This window comes from Arvicola amphibius, chromosome 12 (assembly GCF_903992535.2).
Source record: "Arvicola amphibius chromosome 12, mArvAmp1.2, whole genome shotgun sequence".
In the NCBI taxonomy this organism is placed as follows: Eukaryota; Metazoa; Chordata; class Mammalia; order Rodentia; family Cricetidae; genus Arvicola; species Arvicola amphibius.
Window position 1 is genome coordinate 132,110,642 of NC_052058.2, and position 10,859 is coordinate 132,121,500.

At 47.1% G+C, this 10,859-nt stretch overlaps 3 non-coding genes across 3 annotated transcripts; all 3 read left to right on the forward strand.

The window, feature by feature from the left end:
• The first annotated feature begins 1,475 nt into the window (after window positions 1–1,475).
• LOC119803121 lies at window positions 1,476–1,569 on the forward strand. Its single transcript, XR_005283537.1, has one exon. It is a non-coding gene; the product is annotated as a small nucleolar RNA SNORD116 (small nucleolar RNA).
• Window positions 1,570–4,013: 2,444 nt separating this feature from the next.
• Window positions 4,014–4,107, forward strand: LOC119803122. Its single transcript, XR_005283538.1, has one exon. It is a non-coding gene; the product is annotated as a small nucleolar RNA SNORD116 (small nucleolar RNA).
• Window positions 4,108–6,559: 2,452 nt separating this feature from the next.
• Window positions 6,560–6,653, forward strand: LOC119803123. The gene has a single exon (XR_005283539.1). It is a non-coding gene; the product is annotated as a small nucleolar RNA SNORD116 (small nucleolar RNA).
• The last annotated feature ends 4,206 nt before the right edge of the window (window positions 6,654–10,859 follow it).

The following is a 10,859-nucleotide window of genomic DNA, read 5'->3' on the forward strand; positions in this document are numbered from 1 at the left end:
GGCATCCAGCTCTGGCTCCAATGGAAAAATTGCCCTCGGGGTGCGAGCTTGTAGTTAAGCAAGGCTGACTGGAGACCTCTGCTCTTGAGCGGGGGCGTCTGGCCAAGCTCCTTGTGCTTGCAGGGTTGCTTTCCAGGACATCCGAAGGCTTGGGTATTGCAAGGTGTCTTGGGAGATTTCAGGTTCTTCTGCTTACCCTTGGGGCAGGTAGCACATGAGGTGGCAGCTGCTGACTCGGCGTTGAGGCTTGCAGTCCAGCCTTGAGGATTCTCGAACTAGGCTTCCATGAAGAGTGACTGTCAGAGAGCTGCAACCAATCAGAGACCTCGGGGTCAGAGAAGGAGATATAGAGACAGAGATGGTAAAGGAGAAAGAGAAAGTCAAAGAGACGAGGCCAAAGTGAGAGGCAGGGTTCAAAAGAATGTGCTGCCTTGCTAGGCTGCATGGCCTCTTTGAGAGTGAAGTCCTGTGGGCAAGGCTTAGTGCCCTTGGCGCTCAGGCCCTTTGCATTAGCAAGACAGAGGCTTGCAGGTGCCAGGAGCTCTGGCCATCCCTTTGTCAGACCTGGTCCAGGAATAGGAGGCATGGTTTGCTCAGGGACCATGTCCAAAGAGAGCTGAGTCCTGAGCTTTGAGCTTGAGACTGCCAGGTGAGCATGCCCCTTCCTCCCCTTTAGTGAATCCAGTGGGCTGGTTTCCAGGCTGAGGTTCTGGAGAGCCCCTTCTGAGCATTTGGGCGAAGAGAGGAGTGCTTGCTGGTATTGCAGTACCTGGATGCGTTGGGCGGGCAGATATTTGCTGAATGGCTGCAGAGAGGGCCAATTATCTTTACCTTCAAGGCCACGGAGGGTGCCAGGGTCAGGGCAAGCCCTGAGATGTGAAGAGTTTGCTGTCAGCCATCTGGCAAAGCATGCTGGAGGCTTTGGGCAGAGCAGGGGAGCTGGCACAACATTTGCGGCCCAACCATCCCACTGAGACCCAGCAGCCAAAGCCCTCCCAGAGACAGTGGCATGGCTCCCGCTGTAACGAGGGCATGTGCTTTTCTGTCTTGACAGTGATGCCTCTGTGGCACGCATGGCCATAGGGGAGAGAGAATGGCCCAGCACCCCATGCCATGCCTACGGCTGATGGCAGCAGGCTGAGCCTCCCGCAGTGTGGTCGATTGATGTTGCTGACTTGCACCAGAAGGCCAGAGGACCAAGGTAAGCCTGGCATGAATTGCCAGCACGAGCTCACGATTGTCGGGTCTTGGTGGTGCTGCGAGGTGTGCCCTTTCGTGCCTGCAGACACGTCTGCACCCACCTGGAGCAGACTTATGTCCTCAAGGTGCCCCCGCCTTCCATGCAGGGACCCATTGCAACCTCCCTTTGGCAGGTGGGGCACGTCTGGGCCGTTCTCGCACTCCCCAACACCCACCCTGGCTTGAGAGGAGACCTAGCTCTGAAAATGTCTGTGCCAGGCCCCTCCAGCGTGCTTGGATCGATGATGATTCCCAGTCAATCATTCCTTGGAAAAGCTGAACAAAATGAGTGAAAACTCAGTACCGCCGCTCTCATCGAGACTGAGGTCCTGCACCTTGGGTCACCCAGGTCCTCTGGGAGTAGGATATGGGTTTGCAAACCACTCCCCTGCTCCTGCCCTCCTCCAGCAGTGGCCTGACTCCCTCCCGATGGCCTTGTTCTTTCTAGGCTCTGCTAGCGCTCATGGGCAAGGTTTAGGCAGAATCTTTGAGGCTCTCTGGGAATCTTTCCTTGCTCTTGCCTCCTTGAGATCCTGAGAGGGAGTGGCTAGGTGCGGCGGCCCCTAGGGGCGCCCCTCCAAATAATGGCAGTCTGTGCAGCTGAAGAAGGTGGAAGAGGGTGCACTCAACCTTGTCCTGGTCACTGGGAAGTTCAGGCCAAGGGGGTAGTCCTCTGAAGAAGCTTTGGAGTTGGTGGCAGCCGCGCAGAGTAGCCTGTGAGAGGGATTCTGAGGTCCAGGGAGCTGCTGCAGCAGGAATGTCACCTGGGAAGTGGCTCCTTCAGGCCTTGCAGGCCGTGGTCCCTTCTGTTGGTTGACATCCAATGGGGAGCTGGATAGATGGAGACAGGGAGAGATTCTCTGGCTGGGTACCCTCAAGGTACTTCCTCAGGGAGGGTACCTGTGCTAATAGGGCAAGACCCAAAACTTTGAGGGCGATGACAGCATCCATAGCCCCGCAACGCCAGTCTCCCATTTCAACTCGCCATGTGCTCCCCGACTTGGGGCTCTTTGCAAGAAGTCACTGGCAGAAACAGGAGACATTCCTACAGGTGCCTGAAAGAGGTGTGCTGAGGTGTGCCCAAATCGGAATTCGGGAAGCCTTTGGTTGGGGGTGGGGTGGGGTTGCCTTCACACACATGCCTGACCTCGGGTGGAGGACAAATTTGAGAAGGTCCCTTGGTCCCATCCATGAAACTAGGGCTCCCGTCTTGGCTAGAGCCCCTCTCAAAGCCAGGAAAATCAAGATTTGTGTTTAGCCTTCTTCACCTGGGTGGCGTTCTTCTAGGAGGGTCTTTTTGGCATCCAGCTCTGGCTCCAATGGAAAAATTGCCCTCGGGGTGCGAGCTTGTAGTTAAGCAAGGCTGACTGGAGACCTCTGCTCTTGAGCGGGGGCGTCTGGCCAAGCTCCTTGTGCTTGCAGGGTTGCTTTCCAGGACATCCGAAGGCTTGGGTATTGCAAGGTGTCTTGGGAGATTTCAGGTTCTTCTGCTTACCCTTGGGGCAGGTAGCACATGAGGTGGCAGCTGCTGACTCGGCGTTGAGGCTTGCAGTCCAGCCTTGAGGATTCTCGAACTAGGCTTCCATGAAGAGTGACTGTCAGAGAGCTGCAACCAATCAGAGACCTCGGGGTCAGAGAAGGAGATATAGAGACAGAGACGGTAAAGGAGAAAGAGAAAGTCAAAGAGACGAGGCCAAAGTGAGAGGCAGGGTTCAAAAGAATGTGCTGCCTTGCTAGGCTGCATGGCCTCTTTGAGAGTGAAGTCCTGTGGGCAAGGCTTAGTGCCCTTGGCGCTCAGGCCCTTTGCATTAGCAAGACAGAGGCTTGCAGGTGCCAGGAGCTCTGGCCATCCCTTTGTCAGACCTGGTCCAGGAATAGGAGGCATGGTTTGCTCAGGGACCATGTCCAAAGAGAGCTGAGTCCTGAGCTTTGAGCTTGAGACTGCCAGGTGAGCATGCCCCTTCCTCCCCTTTAGTGAATCCAGTGGGCTGGTTTCCAGGCTGAGGTTCTGGAGAGCCCCTTCTGAGCATTTGGGCGAAGAGAGGAGTGCTTGCTGGTATTGCAGTACCTGGATGCATTCGGCGGGCAGATATTTGCTGAATGGCTGCAGAGAGGGCCAATTATCTTTACCTTCAAGGCCACGGAGGGTGCCAGGGTCAGGGCAAGCCCTGAGATGTGAAGAGTTTGCTGTCAGCCATCTGGCAAAGCATGCTGGAGGCTTTGGGCAGAGCAGGGGAGCTGGCACAACATTTGCGGCCCAACCATCCCACTGAGACCCAGCAGCCAAAGCCCTCCCAGAGACAGTGGCATGGCTCCCGCTGTAACGAGGGCATGTGCTTTTCTGTCTTGACAGTGATGCCTCTGTGGCACGCATGGCCATAGGGCAGAGAGAATGGCCCAGCACCCCATGCCATGCCTACGGCTGATGGCAGCAGGCTGAGCCTCCCGCACTGTGGTCGATTGATGTTGCTGACTTGCACCAGAAGGCCAGAGGACCAAGGTAAGCCTGGCATGAATTGCCAGCACGAGCTCACGATTGTCGGGTCTTGGTGGTGCTGCGAGGTGTGCCCTTTCGTGCCTGCAGACACGTCTGCACCCACCTGGAGCAGACTTATGTCCTCAAGGTGCCCCCGCCTTCCATGCAGGGACCCATTGCAACCTCCCTTTGGCAGGTGGGGCACGTCTGGGCCGTTCTCGCACTCCCCAACACCCACCCTGGCTTGAGAGGAGACCTAGCTCTGAAAATGTCTGTGCCAGGCCCCTCCAGCGTGCTTGGATCGATGATGATTCCCAGTCAATCATTCCTTGGAAAAGCTGAACAAAATGAGTGAAAACTCAGTACCGCCGCTCTCATCGAGACTGAGGTCCTGCACCTTGGGTCACCCAGGTCCTCTGGGAGTAGGATATGGGTTTGCAAACCACTCCCCTGCTCCTGCCCTCCTCCAGCAGTGGCCTGACTCCCTCCCGATGGCCTTGTTCTTTCTAGGCTCTGCTAGCGCTCATGGGCAAGGTTTAGGCAGAATCTTTGAGGCTCTCTGGGAATCTTTCCTTGCTCTTGCCTCCTTGAGATCCTGAGAGGGAGTGGCTAGGTGCGGCGGCCCCTAGGGGCGCCCCTCCAAATAATGGCAGTCTGTGCAGCTGAAGAAGGTGGAAGAGGGTGCACTCAACGTTGTCCTGGTCACTGGGAAGTTCAGGCCAAGGGGGTAGTCCTCTGAAGAAGCTTTGGAGTTGGTGGCAGCCGCGCAGAGTAGCCTGTGAGAGGGATTCTGAGGTCCAGGGAGCTGCTGCAGCAGGAATGTCACCTGGGAAGTGGCTCCTTCAGGCCTTGCAGGCCGTGGTCCCTTCTGTTGGTTGACATCCAATGGGGAGCTGGATAGATGGAGACAGGGAGAGATTCTGTGGCTGGGTACCCTCAAGGTACTTCCTCAGGGAGGGTACCTGTGCTAATAGGGCAAGACCCAAAACTTTGAGGGCGATGACAGCATCCATAGCCCCGCAACGCCAGTCTCACATTTCACCTCGCCATGTGCTCCCCGACTTGGGGCTCTTTGCAAGAAGTCACTGGCAGAAACAGGAGACATTCCTACAGGTGCCTGAAAGAGGTGTGCTGAGGTGTGCCCAAATCGGAATTCGGGAAGCCTTTGGTTGGGGGTGGGGTGGGGTTGCCTTCACACACATGCGTGACCTCGGGTGGAGGACAAATTTGAGAAGGTCCCTTGGTCCCATCCATGAAACTAGGGCTCCCGTCTTGGCTAGAGCCCCTCTCCAACCAAGGAAAATCAAGATTTGTGTTTAGCATTCTTCACCACGGTGGTGTTCTTATAGGACATTCTTTTTGGCATCCAGCTATGGCTCCAATGGAAAAATTGCCCTCGGGGTGCGAGCTTGTTGTTAAGCAAGGCTGACTGGAGACCTCTGCTCTTGAGTAGGGGCGTCTTGCCAAGCTCCCTGTGCTTGCAGGTTTGCTTTCCTGGACATCCGGAGGCTTGGGTATTGCAAGGTGTCTTGTGAGATTTCAGGTTCTTCTGCTTACCCTTGAGGCAGGTAGCACATGAGGTGGCAGCTGCTGACTCGGCGTTGAGGCTTGCAGTCCAGCCTTGAGGATTCTCGAGCTAGGCTTCCCATGAAGAGTGACTGTCAGAGAGCTGCAACCAGTCAGAGACCTCGGGGTCAGAGTAGGAGATATAGAGACAGAGACGGTAATTGAGAAGAGAGAGGAAGTCAGAGACATGCAGCCAAAGTGAGAGGCAGGGTTCAAAAGAATGTGCTGCCTTGCTAGGCTGCATGGCCTCTCTGAGAGTGAAGTCCTGTGGGCAAGGCTTAGTGCCCTTGGAGCTCAGGCCCTTTGCATTAGCAAGACAGAGGCTTGCAGGTGCCAGGAGCTCTGGCCATCCCTTTGTCAGACCTGGTCCAGGAATAGGAGGCATGGTTTGCTCAGGGACCATGTCCAAAGAGAGCTGAGTCCTGAGCTTTGAGCTTGAGACTGCCAGGTGAGAGTTCCCCTTCCTCCCCTTTAGTGAATCCAGTGGGCTGGTTTCCAGGCTGAGGTTCTCGAGAGCCCCTTCTGAGCATTTGGGCGAAGAGAGGAGTGCTTGCTGGTATTGCAGTACCTGGATGCATTGGGCATTGGGCGGGCAGATATTTGCTGAATGGCTGCAGAGAGGGCCAAATATCTTTACCTTCAAGGCCACAGAGGGTGCCAGGGTCAGGGCAAGCCCTGAGATGTGAAGAGTTTGCTGTCAGCCATCTGGCAAATCATGCTGTAGTCAATGGGCGGAGCAGGGGAGCTGGCAGAACATTTGCGGCCCAACCATCCCACTGAGACCCAGCAGCACATGCCCTCCCATAGACTATGGCATGGCCCCTGCTGTAACGAGGGCATGTCCTTTTCTGTCTTGACAGTGTTGCCTCTGTGACACGCATTGCCATAGGGCAGAGAGAATGCCTCAGCTTCCCTTGACATGCGTACAGATGATGGCAATAGGCTGAGCTACCTGCAGTGATTTCGATTCATGTTGCTGACTTGCACACTAAGGTTGGAGGACCAAGGTAAACCTGGCATATATTGCCAGCAGGAGCTTACGATTGTTGGGTCTTGGTGGTGCTGCGGGTGTGCCCGTTCGTTTGTCCAGACCTGCCTGTACCCACCTGAAGCAGACTTATGTCCTCATTCTTCCCCTGCCTTCCATGCAGGGACCCATTGCAACCTCCCTTTGGCAGTTGGGGCACGTCTGGGCCATTCTTTCACCTTCTAACTCCTATCCTAGCCTGACAGGGTACCATTTTCTTCTCTCTCTTTCCATAGTACTCCAGCATTCTTGTATTAATGATGATTCCCATTAACAATTTTAGAAAATCTGAACAAAATAATTTAATACTCATTTATACTATACTTCGCCTTGATACTGAGGCCTGCTTAGTAGTCTTTTCTCTTTGAGATTATATGTCACAGTTTTGAATGATGCAATGTTTTTTTGTGGGGTTTCATTTGTTTCTTTAGTATGCCTCACCATTTTGTTCTAGAAGGCAGAGATTTTGCTAGTGAGAGACAGAAATTAAGAGGGATCAATACAGGCAGCAATGTTTTGTTCAATGGTATTCTTAGATTTCTTTTAACTGTTTGACTTTTTGTTTCTTTGTCTGTCCTGCCACTCAACTCCCAAATATATAATACACATGGAAACTTTTATTTATTATGAATGTCTTGCCTTAGGTAAAATAATACATAGCTAGCCTTTTTTAAAAACTTACATTATCCTATCTCTCGTTTTATTCTGTAGTTATTCTTTTCTCGTTTCTTCAGTCTTAATTTCGCTCTTACTTCATGGCTTGCTGTGTGGCTGGATATCTGACTTCTTTTCTTGCTCCATGATCTCTCCTTCCCTGTTTTCTTCTCTTATTTATTTTCTCTGCTTGCTTGTACCATGTATCTTTTCTTTTGCCTTGCTTTTTTTTCTCAGCCCTTTATTAGACCAGTCAGATATTTTAGGCAGGCAGAGTAATGCAGCTTCACAGAATTAATCAAATGCAACTTAACAGAATGCAACACTTCTTGTATTATTAAAGCAAATCTTCCACAGCATAAAGAAAAGTAAAACATCTTAAAATACTCTTTCTTATTGCATTATAATGCTCTTAAGGTTTTTCCTACTCACTGTCGACCTTTGCATCCTTTTTTGAAGTTTTAAATCTTTGTTGGCTATTCTTTAACTATCTGCATATGTAAGTTCTCTGGATTTGAATATTTTTCTTTCTTTTTTTGACCTTGATCTTACATATTTTCCTCAGTGCCCTCATAGTCAAGTAATCCCAATTTGAAGTAGGGTTGGTATTGCTGGTTAATATGTCCTGCTGAGCCTGCCTCTATACATTTGCCTTATATTCTTTCAGTGGATAGAAGTTGATTAACTGATTGACTAAGAATATACTTCCCTGAGGCATTTTATCCCATTCTCATTGTGCAATGTGTTTCCTTTGCTCTAGTCTATCATGAATGGAAAGAAATAGAATTAGTGTGTTTTTCCTCTGTCTTTTTTTAATAGTTACTCAGTTTTGGTAATGATATGCATCTTCTTACCATAACACCATAGATGGAAGTTCTCAGTGTCACACAAGGTTTAGTTGAGAACTGGGGGTTTATCTTTATTACAGAATCTGTACTAGTAGCCTAGCCACTAAGGCTGCATCAGCCTGGGGGGAGTTTTGTTCCTCCAGGCATTGCTTCTGTTGCTGGCACCAAAAGTAGTAATAACTAAATATCCTTCTAATAAAACTTATGTTTCAAAGACTAGGGTAAAAATATGTATGTTCATAGTTTTAGAATAGCAACTGGTTAAAGTTCTCTCTTTGTTGGTGTCCCTGAATTCATTTCCTTCCACATCACCCCAGCTTAAAAAAAACCCATACTAAACTACCCCCTGCTACTTACTGCCAATCAGTAGCTAACCCTGCTTCTCTGAGCCCAGGTAAATTTTTTTAAAGCCAGGCAGTAGTGGTGCATCCCTTTAATCCCACCATTCAGGAGGCAGAAACAGGCAGATTTCTATGAGTTTGAGGCCAGTCTGGTTTTCAAGAGCTAGTTCCAGGACAGGCTCCATAGCTACAGAGTAACCCTGCCTCAATTCCTCCCCCCTTAATTATTTAGTTAACACAAATGCAACACATCTTTACATCCTTAGCAAATGCAACATGAACAAATGTAAAACATCTTTATCTGGTTACATAAGTATTCCACCAAAGAGGGGGTGACTGACCATATCTGCAATAAAAAGGGCTATTAACTTTGAAGTTGGGATTGTGATCCAAACAATTCTTGTGTGTATAACACAAATAATATAAACCCAGAGACAGACATTAGGGTTCAACTTGAAGATCAGAAAAGCAAAAGCATCCAGTCACTAGAGATCTCTTATTTCTATGAAATTTTTAGAGTGAAAGAGAGTGAGTTTCTGTCTCATCCTACCTTATATCCCTCTCTTGTGGTGGAATTAAGGGCATGTATCACCACTGTCTGGCCTCTAAGGCTAACTAGTGTGTCTGCTGGGATTAAAACACGTGTGCCACCACTGCCTTGCCTGTATGAATTACTAGTGTGGCTGTTCTGCTTTCTGGTCTTCAGGCAAGTTTTATTCATTAAAAATACAAATGAGATATCACTATATTTTCTCATTTTTGTCTCAAATAAAATAAGAAGGTTATAACTAATATAAGAAAAACTATGTGCAATATGTATAATTACTTTATGCAATTTATACAGGTAGTAAATACATCAACAATATCTAGTCCATATGCCTTTGATAAATTCAGGGAAATTATTAATATCTATTCTATCTATCTGTCCTATCTTGATGAGTCCAAAATCTTGTACCTAATTTATTTAACTTCATAACTTGCTTTCTGCTTCAGTTAAACAAGGAAAACTATAACTGTCTACTCTTCAACTCCCACAGAGACCAAAGAAGGAAATGAAATTATCTGGTAAGCAGGAAAAGTGAGCAAGTGACTTCCAAAAAATATGAAAAATGACAAAACAGATGGCTTCCTGGAGAGTCACCCAAAGTTCCTCTAAAGGCCTCACATATCCAACAGACTTTTCTGTTTAGCTCCTTCTCTTGATGATGTTTGGCAGTCATTTTCTTTTATGTCCTTCTTGTCCAATTATCACAGAATACTATAAGCAGTTCAGGCAAGGGCATTTTCTTGCCCAGTGGCTTACTTTTTCCACAAATAAAGTAAACTCCATGGAAGAGTTTCTTCAGTGATCATTATCTTTTTTGAAGTAGATTGGTGCTACTAGGAGCAGACATGTCTCATTGTCATAAAAAAAGAACATAAGTTATTAAAACGTTTTATATGCCATAGTCTATAGATCTCTGAAGTGTTTGAAGTTGACTAGCCTATATAAAACATATCCTTGTTTGACCTTGAAAAAATACATAATATGACTACAAATTCAATTGTAATAGGTGATTAACTACTAACCTGCATTTCTTTACTAACCTGGACAGTTGGTAATAATAATTTCCAAGGACTAGAAATTTTCATTACATTCTTAAATTAGTTGTATAGTTATAGTACCTTGAGTAAGCATAAAAGTGTATGTACAGTATGCTCTAACAAAATTAATGTTTAATTTATATCAGTATACAAATTATTATACAATTTACAAAATTCAATCCAATGTTAAACATTAAAAACTTGTAGTTGCCTTTTCAAAGGTGATTCAATAATCTGCCTTTTTATGTTATCATGTCTATGTCCTCCCATTTTCCTTTGTAGAGTAGATTGAATAATCTATCCTTTTACCCTATCATATCTATATCCTCTTTTTTTTCTTTTCTAAACAAGAACTTTGAATCTAATTTTCCATTGTTTAGCTTTTCTTCCTGACCATTATCAATAACAACTGGTAGCCAACCGCCCTAAATAATAACAAATATTCATAACACATTGAATGACCAAAAACAACCCACTCCATGTTTTGGGGATGTGGGCATTGTATTCTAAAATTACTTCCTGAAGTCTGGGCACAACAGCATCTTTGGGGAATGCAGAAAAGAATAATTTGGGTTAATTGTCAAGTCTTAAGAGAGGTAACTTTATCATTTTTTTCTAGTGTCTGCATAATAAGAAAGTGAAGGGCTTATCTCAAGTCCTGGCTAGAGTAGTCTGTGTGACTGGATCGTCTCAGCTAGTCTTCTCAAAATTGTTCTGAGCAGTTTGTAGTTCAGAGCTGATCATTAGGTGGTGTTTTTCATCTTAGTGTTGTTATCATAGTCATGGAGGAATTGTCATTGTGGAGACACATCCTCCTTTTGTAGGCTTCAAATATCACTGTTAAGCATACTCATTGTTTACTGCAGAAAACTGATAAAGACACAAACCTGAAATTATATATAAGAAAGTAAATTAAACCTTTTTCTAGAATTAATTAGTACTCTTTATAACCATTAATATCACAACAAAAAGTTTAAGTATATATTTTATAAATCTTATGCCTTAACAAAACTGTTAAAGAGTCAGTATAAAACCAAAGGATTATGAGATTAGTACCAATGAAATAGTTATTAAATATTTGTTCTCCTTCTGTCCCATATCAAGAGCCATTTCTGACATAAGAA